The sequence below is a fragment of the Montipora foliosa genome, unplaced genomic scaffold (genome assembly GCF_036669935.1).
Source record: "Montipora foliosa isolate CH-2021 unplaced genomic scaffold, ASM3666993v2 scaffold_263, whole genome shotgun sequence".
NCBI lineage: Eukaryota > Metazoa > Cnidaria > Anthozoa > Scleractinia > Acroporidae > Montipora > Montipora foliosa.
In genome coordinates this window covers 6,299-20,791 of record NW_027179565.1, presented here as the reverse complement: position 1 = coordinate 20,791, position 14,493 = coordinate 6,299, and the positions used below count along the sequence as shown (strand labels likewise).

Genomic DNA, 14,493 nt, shown 5'->3' with positions numbered 1-14,493 from the left:
TATTGTGGCTGCGCCTCGTGAGTCCACAACATTTTGACCACTGTGATGACGAATATCGTTGTCGATAAGAGTACAGACAACGCTGAACCACTTTCGATTTGTTAAATTTCCCATGCACCCGGCATCATTTTTATGGGACCAGAGCCATGCTGGGAATCACAGGAATTCGGCGATAGAGAGCTCGAGGCCATCGAGAATCACCTTTCTCTGAACTTTGCACCGATTTGAAAACGCAGTTATGTTGGTGAAGCATTCCGATTAAGAGGTGTTTAAAGTGCCTTTCATTTCAACCAACTTGACAACTATTCTCTGTTCTAGTCCCGTTATATTTTATTGTTTTATAACTTTTTTCTGGAAAAGTCGCTTTTCTTCTTGGTGTTGGAAGGCTCGAAAAGAAGTCACAGAAAAACATTCCTTGGGACAGTCATACAGAACTCGCAATGATCGATGATTTCCGATTTACTGGTGAGTTATAAGTATTTCCAAAAGCGGTGACATATTTTAAGACTCGAGTACATTTCCCCCCTCCCCCACCTAATACAATTCTGGAAAAACTACTGGGCACGTACAGTTAGAATCTCGCGCGACCGCGTGAAAACGAGTCACAAAGTGGAAAGGTATCCCAAGAATTTTGTCCTTGATTGTAGCGATGGTTTGGCTCCCGACCGAGCAAGGAAGGGGAGTGGGTTGAACACCGGACAAACTTCGCCTAATTCTTTGCATCGCTATTTTCAACAAATTCTGCCGAGAAAAAAAACGATGAGTGTATCTCGGTCACTCCTTTCGGAACGAAAATTGCAAGTCGCTTTCCCAATTTTAAAGAGCCTTGAAAGCTTATAAAAAGCGACTTAGAAAGAAAGAACTTTTAAAGCACTCAAATATCAGGGCTCAAAGTTTATTTTTGGCTTTGGGAGCACTTGTGCTACCAAGTGTATATTTCTAGGCGCACAGCAGAAAATGGTAGGAGCACAGCTTAAAATACTGGGAGCACCTGTAAAGTAAAGTAAAGTAAAGTAAAGTAGACCTTATTTAACGTCGATAACTCGTAACAGTAACCTTTTAATCACTGACAAACCTGAGGTCGACGTGCGCTCATTTTACTCCCCCCTCTCCATCAGTGCTCCGTTTTACGGGTATTTAAAGCTACTTAGCTACACGGAAAGGAAAGGAATCGAAACAAGGATGCGAGATCCGGGAATCGAACTCAGGACCTCTTGCACCAAGGCCGCGCACTAACCGACTGTGCCATCCTTGCTCCATCCTGTTCTAAAAGAAAAGCAGAACGAAGACATTTTTACGTCATCTTCAGTTTTTGGACGCCCCATCTCCTTTACAGTTTGTTTATCAATGTCAAGTTTTCAGCTGATTTTGCATCATATAACTCAAAGTCGGATTCCCATAGTGGGCAACCTAGGGTTTATCAGAGCAACCAAATGCACGGATTTGGTTGCCCGGCTTTTGAAACAGGGACAACCTGGATTTTTTTTTTTGAAATTTCGAGCACTACATGATGGAGCACTAATTTGGGACACTGTCCGTGAATCGCTGAAATCAAATCAAACAACTGATGTCAAATCGTAGGTTGGTTTTTGAGAAGGGAAAAACCTAGTCTGAAGTGTCAGCCGTCTCCTCGCATCCCCTGCCAGGGTAGGCGAGGAGACGGCTGACACTTCAGACTAGGAAAAACCTCTCAAAGCGACGTAGAGAACCAACAAACTCAACCCATGTGACCCAGTCTGGGAATTGAACCCGGGCCACTTTAGTGGGAGGCGAGTGCTCTCACCGCTTCCCTTATCTCGTACCCAGATCTCTCTCTGTCCGCAGTGGGAGGTCTGGTTACGAGATTTCTGCTTCCCTCATCTTCGAGCTGCGGGAAAAAAAATGCTCACTGACTTTGATAAACTCATTTAGAGCTTCTTATGGTCTTCCTATGGTAAAAACAAGTTTTGTGTGGGCCAGTGAATTAAACAATTGAGATCGTCAGTGTTTGTGTTTGTGGAACGTGCTGGGCATAACTTTTTCGTGATATTGTTTACACAAGGGAATTTGAACTAGGGAATTTGAACTTTTTAAGTCCTTGGATTAAACGTTCAAGTGCTACCTTTCAAATTAAAGCCACTGAGCAGTACTTACCTGTGGGACTGTTTATAATGTTTTTTTGTAAACAATGCTGACTTTTTGTGAAGGTTGTCGAAAGATGATAAAATTTTAGTAGAGATCCGAGTGAAGGTTAAGAGCTTGTTAGACTGTTTTTAAAACCTTGTTTTGCAAGACAACCTGATCTGAGCTAAAATTTTAGAAATGGCTAATTTAATTGAATAAAATGAAATCTAAAATCCTCGCAAATGGATAGTGTGATCAGAAGGGATCTCGTAAAGCTGAAACATAATCTGAAGTAGCATTGAGGTCTAGTGGCAGCTGTAGTGGCAGGGAAAATGCAAAATTAAAAAAAAACCGGCTTGAAATCGTTAAAACTGTAGTCCTTTAAAGGGAATATACGTAGAATTTAAGCTAACATTGGGCGAGAGCTGCGAGCATCTAGTAGCTTTTTTCTGAAGAAAAAGAAAATAATTAATTTGAGCCCTATAAAGCGTCCTCATATTGCTTATAAATATTATTTTAACAAAAGCCTTTCAAGGATAATTTGGAAAAACCAAGCTACTTGTACGCGGATTTTATTGTACCTGAAATTATACCTTTTAAATGAAAGAAGGACTTTCCTTTAGTGATCTGTTTCATATTCGTGGGCTTGCCAAGAAATTCAACTGAAATTGTTATGTTTATCAGTAAAAGTTTAATTTAGCGGTCAACGTTTGCTTTTATTGAAATGACTCGTTCATGGAGTTTTCTCGTAGTTATAAAGGCAAGTTAATGTGGTTTAGAATTTGCATCGCTTTGCGTAAGGGATTTGTAGACCATAGGTAAGTTCACGTCCTTGTTCTCAATAGAATTCTGCAATTCCGAAAATAAACGTTTCATCCTGTTTTGTATTCCACATTCCAATTTTTCCACGTATTTTGGTCACTATCCTTAATGACAGAGACTTGCATACTTTTTCTTGCGAACTTCCAGCCCTGTGCTCGATTTCAAAGATCATTTGGATCCTTTGTTATTCGATCAGTTTTATAGTTCCGTCCAAGATGGTCCCCATTTTGTGGTCATTTGGTGGGAAATGTTGTGTCGCCATCCAAGTGACCACGCTTTTTAATTCGTCCCGAATGTTTGAGCCTTTGGTTGAAATTCGCGTTGGCCCATGTCTGCTTACTTCACAAACGAATTCTCCTTAGCCTTACTTTCCTTCGTAACCCCTTTCGGTTTATGTGCAGTTTATAACAACGAGAGATAGTTCGGCTGACTTGTTGATTAAAGTCATATAGCCATTCTCTTGTTCTGCCGTCGATTTTCCTTTGCAAGGTGGTTGTGATGTTCGAGTGTGGATGAAACCCAAAAGTGTAACTGTTCAAATGAAAGCTGCCGAGCAGTCGTTTCCTGTTTTATTGTTTATCCTGATGAACATGCGAAGGTGGTTCTAATTTTTGAGTCTGTGGATGGAATTATAAAGTATTCCCATTCACATAAGCATCTGAGTTGTGTACTCTCTTGTTGCGTCGCTTATTATATGGTGGACTTCACCAGTGGGTGAATTTCCGAAGAGTGGCTATTCAAAGGAGAGCAATTCTCAATGTCTATGGCGTTTTTCTAAATGCACGTCTGTGCAATTCTAACTGTGACCCGAGCGGTGGGTGAAATCCTAAAACTCAGTTTCCGTTGAAATACTAACTTCGTACGAGCAATTCTGAAGCCCCTGTAGCGCTATTAAATTTGGGCAGTTTACATAGCGTAATCGAAGGATATTTGACTTTCAAACATGGGTGTGCTAGCGAGTTGAGAAAGCAAAATATCACTTAGAAGAATCCGGAAAATAGCTGGAGACAATCTTGTGATGTAATCAAAGCTTCAGTTTTTGACCAAACGCCAACACTTGTGTCACTAATTTCTATTTCAAGAGAAGCTCTTTTTTTTTCTGGGCAAGGCTCGTGATTGATTGGACGAAAGACGTGCATGTGTCTGCACGTAAAGCTTTCGAGTTTAGAAAACCTGTTTCGTAACCTTTCTGGGTGACCTTTTTTCTGTTTGTAACCCATAATTCAGGATTATCTGTAAAAAATTGCTTCAGCTGCCCAAAGTGGCTCTACAGTTGAAGGCTTCCTTGAAATCATCGATTTGTGATGATGAAGTTGAAATGATTTGTCAAGGTTAAAAGTTTTCGGGTGTTTTCAATTCTAATGCCATGAAATTTGAAGTGTACCTGTAAATCGACGTCGGCACATCTGTGGGAAGTAATTAGTTCTTCGAAAATAGGTCCGTAAGAAAAAACATGCTTGATAATCTCTCCTTGACGCACTCGGATGTTTTTGGCAAACATTCACGCCCTTATTCGGCACCAAGGTCAGGCTGGAGTCACTCGCGTTAGAGTGCAGAGAACTGGAATGTTTAATTGCAAAAAGTCTAGTGCAAGAGATGAACGGTTTTACTGAAATGCTCCGTTTAGAGTCAAACGTGGCCTTTTCTCTTTCGAAATGCCTGGCCTGTAGTTTTCTTGGTGAGACCATTTTTGGTTAAATACTGTACGAGAAATATCATAGAAGTCACTTACATAAGCCATATAACTCGAAAGCCACGGTTTACAAGCGCGTTTTTCTTTCTTGAGAATTAACTATTGGAAGGTAATGTGAAGCGTGTTTACAAGCGCGTTTCTCTTTCTTGAGCCGAGTAGCGAACGGATGGGAAAACACTTATCCATATGATACATATATGATTTGTTTTAGTTGATTTTTACAATAAAGAATGCATTGTAAAGCCGGTGTTTTGATACAAATCACATGACGCAAGCAGGATTTGTTCAGAAATTTCCGTTTCTTATTCAGAAAACAATTTCAGAAAATTTCTGAGTGTTATCCAGAAAAATAAGTACGTTTCCGAGCAGATGTTTGTTTTGCCTATAAGTCTGAGTGATTAGGGTTGTTTCTTCCGTCGTAGAGTTTGCAATAACTGATAATTACAATATAGAGCGAAGAGCTTGTCATATATAACTTCTAACATTACCCAATACAGTTTTTTTTGCTATTCAGTGTAATTTCGCTTGTCCCTTTTTTTCGAGTTTTTGCCTTTGTCTTTTTCACGGAGTTGATAAGGAGTGGTCTTTGTTGACGAACAAAGAGAAATTGAGTTTAATATTACATTGTATAAAAATATCAATATTTGGTAGACGAAATTTGGATAAAATTTACCAAAACTGAGTGTTTTTAGAATGATCGAAAATTTGAAACACAAAAATGTTGTAAACCGTGATCGTTGCTACAAACATTCAGCGAATTGCCGGATATGACCTTGAAATTAGTATTCTCATGGATGTGTTCTATTTTCAGCCAAGTTCGTTCCGGGGGCAGTCAAAGGCCTGAGGACTGGGTAATCTGAAGTGAAAATAAAACATTCTCCCTCGAGTGCATCCGAATTAAGAACGTTAAGAACGATTACTTGGATTTCCCAACCCAACGGCATGCCATTCATACTCTTAATTTAAACAATATGACATGCGTATTGCCCACTCTTTTGCCCACGTGCCTTTGTCTTTACCAGGAATTGCCGCATCACGCATAACGAAGCGTGCCTACGAGCCACCCTCCAATTATTTCTGTCGAATCTCAGGTCGTTGTCTGGCCAACTCTACACCAACCCTCTTCAAATGCTTCTCCCACTGCGCAGTTCATCGAAAAGGTCATCACTCCATCATTTGGATGTAAGAATTCCGCGCTGTCAGTGTCACCCCTAAAGGGAATTTTATTGCGACAGCATCATTCTTTGGTAACATATTTCAATACAACGCGCAAGCGGGTCGGACGGATGATTAAAATTTAGTTCTGTTGTCATCATTTCATCAACTATTAACCACTTTGTGTCACTCACTTAAGAAAATCTCTCGCTGTTGTTTATTATATTTTACCAAAAACAACTTCAATATGATATTTTTCGGGATTGGCCGCAAACTTTATTATTTCAACTTCTTTCAGCCCTGGTGAAATCTAGACTTAACAATTTAAAAATTTGAGGCGTTCTCTCTGGGGTGGATGTGTGATCTGTTAACTCAGCACCAAAAGCGACGTGTACAGCTCAACAAAACAGGTTAGGGCCTGTTTCCATGACTCAAAATGACCTTGGACGTCCTTCAACATGTGAAGCCACGTGACAAAAATCTATCTTCCTCGTGAAAACTTCGAACCTGAAGCACGTTTCTCGAAAAGCCCGAAACTTTTCGGGTAGCACTGTTTCGTCTGTATCTTAGGAAGAGAGAGGCTTAAAACTCTTTGAGTACCCAAGAGTGATTGATATAAATTTCCTCCTCACAAGCTCGATACACTGTCAAGTAGACTGGCGAGGAAAATAAAGAAATGTATCACCAGGATTTTTTTGGCTAGATATATCATCAAATTCCCATAACTGACATAAAAAGTAATGTATGGCAGTCAGTAAGGAGAATTAAAATTCAGATCTTGGGAGTGAAGAGGTAACAATCATTTTGCTTTTAAACCAGCTTTTTAAAACAAGCGAATGGCAGTCTCACAAATGTCTTTTCGGACCCGAAAAGTTATCGGAACTTTCGAGAAACGAGCCCAAGATTACTCGGCTTTTGACTAACGAGGCAAGCTGTCTATGGTTTTTCTAAAAGTATTCAAAAGAAGTTTTGTGGAAAGTTAGCCGTTTCCAAATCAAGACCAGGAAACTCTGAAGGTCTTTCTTACATTCAAATGTCTCAATATCCTTTTTTATCTACAAGACCCTATACAACGATTCATTCGTCCCATATACGTTTCAGACGTAGTGGGAAAGATGCTATCGTCAAACGATATCCATCGTAGGACAGTCACCAGACAGGAGTGTCGAAACATAAGCTACATTCAAATTTCTGAAACCGATATTAGCGTGAAACTACGTCTGATGTCCATCATGTATCAGAACACGAATTTATTTTCTGTCAAGGCTTAGAAGACATATTGCCTGTTGCCAAGTGGTTTACGTTTTGGGTTACTTGTAATTTTTGATATTAATTGATGTAAGTTATATGTAAACTCGTTTTGTACTTGCTATTAAAGTCGCCGTATATTTCACGTTTTCCTACATAATTGGACCTAAGCCCAACCCTACTATAGGAAATTACCATAGGAGTCTCCAAGAACGAAAAGGACATACGAGAACCGTGACTCTCAAATTAGTTTCCTCAACTTGCGGTCGAGCTGATTTCTGTTTCTCAGGAACACCTCAAACCATAGTTAATCGAGGGACTCGTTATGAAACCTTGAAACATTCAAAAGCGAGAACACTGTTGTCCCAATCGATGTTGAATTAACCCTGAAAGTGCATAATCTTTTGTTTTCGCTTTCGCACGGGTTCGCAGATTAGTTGCGCAAAATTTAATCGATCAATTTGATTGGTTATCTTATGGAAAAAAAAGGTGTGTTTTGTGCACCGTCAAGGCCAAAAATACAGACAAAAACAAAAAGACTTGACGAGTTTAATAACCATCTTTATTCATCAACTATGCTCAAACCCATGGATGCAGAGCAAACTTGGGGTAGCCGCTACGCATCTGTTGGAAGCGATCATTTTCACAACTGCAGTGATCAAGCTTGCACCCCATTGTGACAGAAAGGAATGAAGAGAAAAAGCTAAGGATTCACTTTCGTGCCCTCATGTTCACGACAGAATTTTAAATTAGATGTTTCGTAATTTTCTTTTGCGGAGTAGGCAAAGATGTGCAGCAACAATTTCAAACGCACGTGTGCAGAGCTTTTGTCTTTTTTTGCTACTGTTTTGTAGCCATCTCATTGGCCAAGGAAGCGCGTTGCCTCAGTAAACTCCCCATGGATCCTATTAGGTGGTTTGCAATGAAAGAAATGCCGTGGACAAACCAAAAGAAGAAAATGAGGTCTCTATAGACCACTTTCACAAATGGCGAGCACTTGTACATTCTTTTGTATTTATGTTAATTAGACTTACTGCCCTCATTTTGAAACAAATATGCTTTTGAAATTTGCCCGTCGTAGCGAGACTAGAAAGGCTTATTAGCATTAAAACAAAAGAGTATTTTATTTGGCCGCCATTTTGAAAGAGGTCTTGATTGACGTCACGTGGATGCAGCTAGGGATCACGACAGCGACGATGACCAATACGCGTGCAGCCCGTGCAGCACGACTCTTTTTCTTCTTTTAACCAATGATATTGTGTTGTGGCGTTGGGGTTACTGTCTCCGTCGTCCGCGTCTCGTTAGCTCCCCACTGATAGATACGTGTCCTCATTATGCAGGTTACAAAATACCTGTGTATTTCTTTGAATACTCCACGATCCACTGACGCTGTTTGTTAGGCTTTGGACATGTCATTGGCGATGATACTATCCAATAAAGAAAGGTGAAACCAAAGTGGTAGTGTTCTTCGGTTCATTCTAGATATCTTCAGAGGCTGGCACAAAACCGAGTTTGAGTTTATCAGAATTTTCTCTGCGTAGTCTAGGCAGGAGCCCGGTATCGGCTTTGTACTCAGACGAGAATGTCCGAAATGTAGAAGCATTTTTTCGTACAAAGATTGGTTGATTTTTATATGTTGAGGCTTTCTTCGCGATTATTTAAAGTTGCTCCCCAGCGATGAGCCGCAACTCTCGTATAGTTCAATTTCCGCGGCTCAAATGTATGAACATATATATTATATATCCAAGCTCATTATAAAAGGTCGAATTAATTTAAATTCAATTTTACGGGATGCGATCGCTGTTCAGAAATTAAGCCTTTCGATCTTTATCAATAGCGATCGTTGGAGGCGCAGGCTTTTGTGTCTACGATCCACTCCGACAGCTTGGCGTTTTTTTAAGATAGAGTTATATAATCGCTTTGTTTTGCCACCAGCTCTTCATAAATTCAATTGTACGGGATGCGATTGTTGTTCAGAAATTAAGCCTTTCGATCTTAATATTAATGTTTCTCAATCTTATTGTCTTGGCGCGACAATGTTATTTTGTTGATATTTTTAATCTTTGAGGCTAAAGTTTGACAAACTGAAGCTTTGCCCGTGCTTAATGGTCTCTGTTCGTTCGCAGAAAAATGGCCAGGCTTCCAAACATATTAAGAGTTAAATTCACTATTTGTTAACCTTGACTAAAAAGAGACGCAAGAAATTGATAGAGAGAGTTTTCCAAACGATTCATTATTGTTTTGTTGGCAGCAACCTGTTCGTCGTTTGTGACCATAAAATCTGGTGATAATTGTTTTTGGAGCATGTCACTGTAGCCATGTTGCCATTCGCAATGAAAGGAGATGGTGATGCTGTATTTTTTATCAAAAGGTCTTTTTTCGCATTTAAAACGACATGGCTAATGATCACTTTTCTGAATTAAAATACGGTTTCCTTTGTGGTTTCCTCTTGTACTGGCCTGTTCCTTTTGCCCCATCGTATTGCGAATAACCTTCGTATGCGCGCCATCGTCAATCGATTTTATCGTCAAATTTTACGTTGTCTCTCTAAGCTATTACAAACCAATTTTTTCACTGAACAATTAGAATTTCCACTGCCGCGGCTCAATTTTAGGCTGGAGCAGACGACGGTTTGTGTGAGAAAATCCAAACCCACCCACCTAGGTGACTACAGACAGTTTTATTCATAAATTTACGTATTTATGTCTTTGACTAGTTTTCTCCGGCATCGTAGCCGGCAGGGTGAACAGCATACGCGAAAACAAAAGGCTAAAGCGTTAGGGATTAATCATAGGGATCACTTGCCGCAAGTAACTCCGTTCGTAAGTTCCTTTTTGTAAATATATCTATATATATAGTGTGCCAACATTTGGTGGGCGTGGCAAGGAATAGACAATTCCTTTTCTCTGTAGAGATCTGTAAATTCGTTGTTCAGTAAATACAAGTAAGTTTCAGACTCATTATTAAAAGAATAGAAATGTGTGATTTTCTCTTTCCGTTGTCAAACAAGTATCACCGTTTGTTTGTGTGTATTGGAGATTGCCATTTGCAAATCAAGTATTGATCTCTCCTAAAAAGACACACACACGATTTATGATATTCGCAGTCTCCTCAGACAATTCCAAGTCGGGACAAAATCGATAATATGACTTGAAGCCTTATAATTTACCTGAGCCTTCGAAATTGTGCACCTTGACTTATTCCACTTCACCTAAGACACGAACACTAGAATTCTTTCCCGCGTTTGTGGTCGCTAATATCATTAGAATTAACACTTTGCTCCTAGCACGTCCCGAGAACAACTTTTGTTGAATGATTCAGTTAACATTACACGTGTCAAGCAACCCGGAAAATTTCTAATCACATTCAGCCTCAAACAGTGTCAATGGGGCTATGGCTTGTGAAGATATTTAAACAAAAAGTTCATTCTGGTGGTGACAACATAGAAATACTCTAACTCTTGAAGTCTTCTTGAGAACTTCACCGCACTGATAAATGACAGTTGCCATGTCGTAGAAATTCGCAAATCGTGTTAACTTTGTCGCGAACTTGCGCTGCAAACATTATAAATACAGCAGACAAATGTGTTTTGATGGAATAGGACATGAACGTTTTGTGGCTAATATCCTCGAGGAATGCTATATGCGATACATTGAATTTCTCAAGTTCGGCTCGTTAAATGGATTACATAACCTTTATTGCAAAACCACGAACCGTTATTAATCCCAAAAGCAAGCATTACGATGCATTTTTCAAGCTAATAAAATGGCGTATGTTAGCTGAGGGATTTATATAGAATCTTAAGTTGGAGATTAAAAATCTACCCCACAAACAAGCTAAGTTGTACTCGCTAGAAACGTTGAAAAGGTTTTCGATACAATTCAGGAGTATTTGCAGTCAACTCAACGTCTCTGTGGCCTTTGGCACTTGCAGGTACTGAGCTAGGAAAAGTAAACAATATTTAAGAACCGTGGCTTAAATTTTACACCTAGGAATTTTCGGAAGGGTTACTGGTGTAGGTTTTGTTGCGTGAGAGTGATAAAATGAAATTAAAAACGTGTTTCCTGTTTTGGGGATCAAAGAATTATTTCGTCTTAAGCGTGCTAAATGTATGAACAAAGCAGACTGTTTGTCCAAAAATATATCATTTAGAGGGCTTTGTAAACTTAGCGGAGACGCCGATGTAGAATGAAAAAGCGAGAACTTGCAAGGAAGCTAAAGACTTGAACGTAGCGAACTGGAAATTTTTCTGAATTTTCAAATGATGAGAACTTGGGACAATTAAAATGACTTAATACACCCACGTTGTTCTGGAAAGGAAATGGTCTCTGTAGTCCTGGTGAAGCGGTTTTTCAATTATTTTGAAATCGAAAACACTGATTTTTTGGCCATGACGAAAATTGAATTTCAAAAATCACGTTCGCCATTGAGAGATTTCACTGCAGTGTTACGCCCAATTGACCTTTAGTTTAAACAAAAGAATATCGTCGGCGGTATGATTATTCACTTTGAGGTCCCAATATTTCGTTGCAATATCGCCCCGTTACTATGAGCGGCTCTTTACTTTATTGGTCGTTTTCAATGTCTTCTAACCACATCATCGCTTCAGCTTAATTAGATATTATTAAGCGAGCCTGCTACGTGCACTCTATCTGTTGCTTTAATTAATGACTTCTTTTTATGTCTTTGAAAAGGCCTGTGTGTTTTCATCGGCCCTCATTGAATATGTTTCAGCTCGTCCCAGTGGAGTATAGTGAGAGTTTCTTTTGTTTGCGAGTGGTATCAATCTTGTGGTTTAGTTTTCTTACGTGACAATTTGCTCCTGCTCATATTGCGAAATTTAAGGAATCCTTTCCTTGTCTGAAGCAATCGGGCTTTTGGGTAAAATATTGCTCTTGAATATGGAGTGTTTTCAAGTCGATTCTGGAAATTCTTTGTTAGTGGAGACAATTACGAACTCGAAACGTGAATAGAATTTTTAGTTGGGCACCTTCCGCTGATGTTCACTATTTGCCAAATAAATACTAAGATTCGCTTACCCTGTTAATATTTGGGTATTGTTGGGCTAAGTAAAATAGTATCTGTTCGGGTGACTCAGCCAGAAATGACCGAAATAGAGAACTTATATAGGTACTCGAAAACTCAAACAGTCAAGTTACCAGCTTGACTCTTTTATGCGAAATATGAACACATTTAGCTATTGAAAACCAAATTACAAGTGGTTAAACTCGTCTTGATACGATAGCTCCAGGTAATATTTAGATGAAGGCGAACCGCGACGATTTAGAAGATGCATTCGGTATTTATTCGTTGTGTTTGCCTCGTTTTTAATACTGACAGTAGTAAATATTGCCCAATTTTTTCAAGTTTTGATTCAGGTACCTATTTTGTGTTATGGATGATTAAAGGATAACAGGGAAAATGATCACAAAAAAACTGTTGTTTCGTTTTTCGGCCCTCAAGGTAATGACAATAGTTATCCGGAAATTCGGTCCTCGTGGAACGCGACAAGCGAAGGGCGCGAAAATGAAAGGTGAGCCTTGGTAACCCGCTTTTTTCAAAATTCCCGCCACTTGAGGCAAAAAACATTAGTTAAATGGTTCGGTTCCCTAGTTACGACCTTTTCCTTAGTTAGAATATTTTGTCTTGTCTGTTTTTCTGCTTGGTTTTGTCATGTCTCACGCGTTCGGCAAAAGTGTGGTTAGAAATCACCGCAGGCCATTTTGAATAAAACTCGTTAAAATGATTAATTGGAGGCAAAGAAATAATCTGAGTCGTGATTAATGAGCCAGTTGGAGTTTGTTCCATAGTAATTTCGATCAACTGTTTTTTATGTCATTATTACATACAGTGGAAAGTTCGTCACTTCTTCATATGCTTAATACATTCCTAAACCACACAACCTCTGTGAACAAAATTATATCTTCCATGAAAATCATGTAGCTTTTTGGTGCACAAATGAATGAACATCCCCTAAGGCATGAATCTTTCAATTAGTTTATTGGTAATGGGTTCCCGTACTTCCAGTTCAAGTTGATCAAACGTGGTTAACATTTCAGTTCATGAATTTATCTTTTAGGATTTGTTCTGTTATCTTGTTTTCCTGCGAACTCAACCCGTCCTCTTGTTTAATACTGGACACTCGGGTTGTAAAGATTAAATTCACTGACTCGTATCTTGTTTGGCAGCCATTATAGTCAAAGATGCTTCCATCATTAAATTTGATTTTGAGGGTCGCAGTCGTTGTGGGGAAAAGCAGTCAATGTAGCCGGCCGGGTTAATTTTCTTTCAACACGTAACCAAGTTCAATATTTCATGCCTATGATATCAACTCGACGCCCACACGGAATTTTGAGGACTATTAACAAAGGAAGACATCGTTTCGCCCGCCTATTCGGTCTGATAGTCATTTCATCTTGAACGAAAGCAAGTAATACTGGTGTTAAAACGCTTTTGACCTTCGAAGGAAAATAAATTGTCTCGGTGGATATGTATCTTTTCTTTGTTGGAAGCGTTAGTTTAGTGTTTAGTATTAGCTAAGTTGGAAAAGACCTTCTTGACTAAAGTGTGACCTTTCCTTTGAAATCCAATCATTGTAATGTAAAAATGCTTTACGAGGCGCAATTTAATCTCAGTTCATGATGGCGTGGCCGGTAAAGTGAAAATATGAACGATTCGAAGATCTTTGGCTGCGATGCTTGTTTTTTCAAGGCAGACCTTGAGATCGTGGTCTGGGGAATGGTTTCATTCAAGAAATAACATTTACACAATTGCACGAAGGAAAAATTATTATGTCCCTCCGAAACCGTCACATGACCTTTAATTTGACAGTTTCCACGCCATGAGAGCTCTATTGTGGAGGCCATTTTTTAAGAAAATGTGTAGAAACCTCAAATCGAGGCCTCATTTTGTTCAAGTTGCATCAGCAGTTCGAAACTGCCGTGCGATCTTGTCTCCTTTACCTGTTTATTTATGATAGTTTGAGTATTTTGTTACTGTTTTGTGTCACGCCTTGTTTTTTAACATCCATCGTTTCCGCACGAATTCCACAAGACCTTCACCGTTGCTGATTGATGTTTGTCTAATAGTGCTAACATTGAAAAACACTCTAGAGGTTATTTTAGGAAATCTTTATGATCCCGAAGACCATTCGGATCAGCACTCTATCCAATAGTATTTGTCTCCAGTGCGGTTTGTTTTGGGTGCGGTCTCGATGGAATGTTATAAAGAATAGCCTAGGGTGAAGAGGTCATTGTTTTTGGAATGACAACGTTCTTTGCTTCATTTGCTTTGAACGACAGCCAAATTCGACCCAAGAGCACCTTTTATACACTTAGCTCGTTTTGATTTATGCCGTGCTAGTTTGTCGGCGATTGTGTGAGCATCTAAAAACCCCAATTAAGAATGATATTTCCCAATATCACCTGTTTGTAAAAATAACTCCCAACAGCTGTACTGGATATTTAAACCGG

At 39.3% G+C, this 14,493-nt stretch overlaps 1 long non-coding RNA gene across 1 annotated transcript; it reads right to left on the bottom strand.

The window, feature by feature from the left end:
• Positions 1 to 7,566: 7,566 nt before the first annotated feature.
• Positions 7,567 to 14,018, bottom strand: LOC137986681 (uncharacterized). Its single transcript, XR_011119955.1, has 2 exons — positions 10,191 to 14,018; positions 7,567 to 8,448 (listed from the first exon to the last, which is right to left on the bottom strand). It is a non-coding gene; the product is annotated as an uncharacterized lncRNA (long non-coding RNA).
• Positions 14,019 to 14,493: the final 475 nt, after the last annotated feature.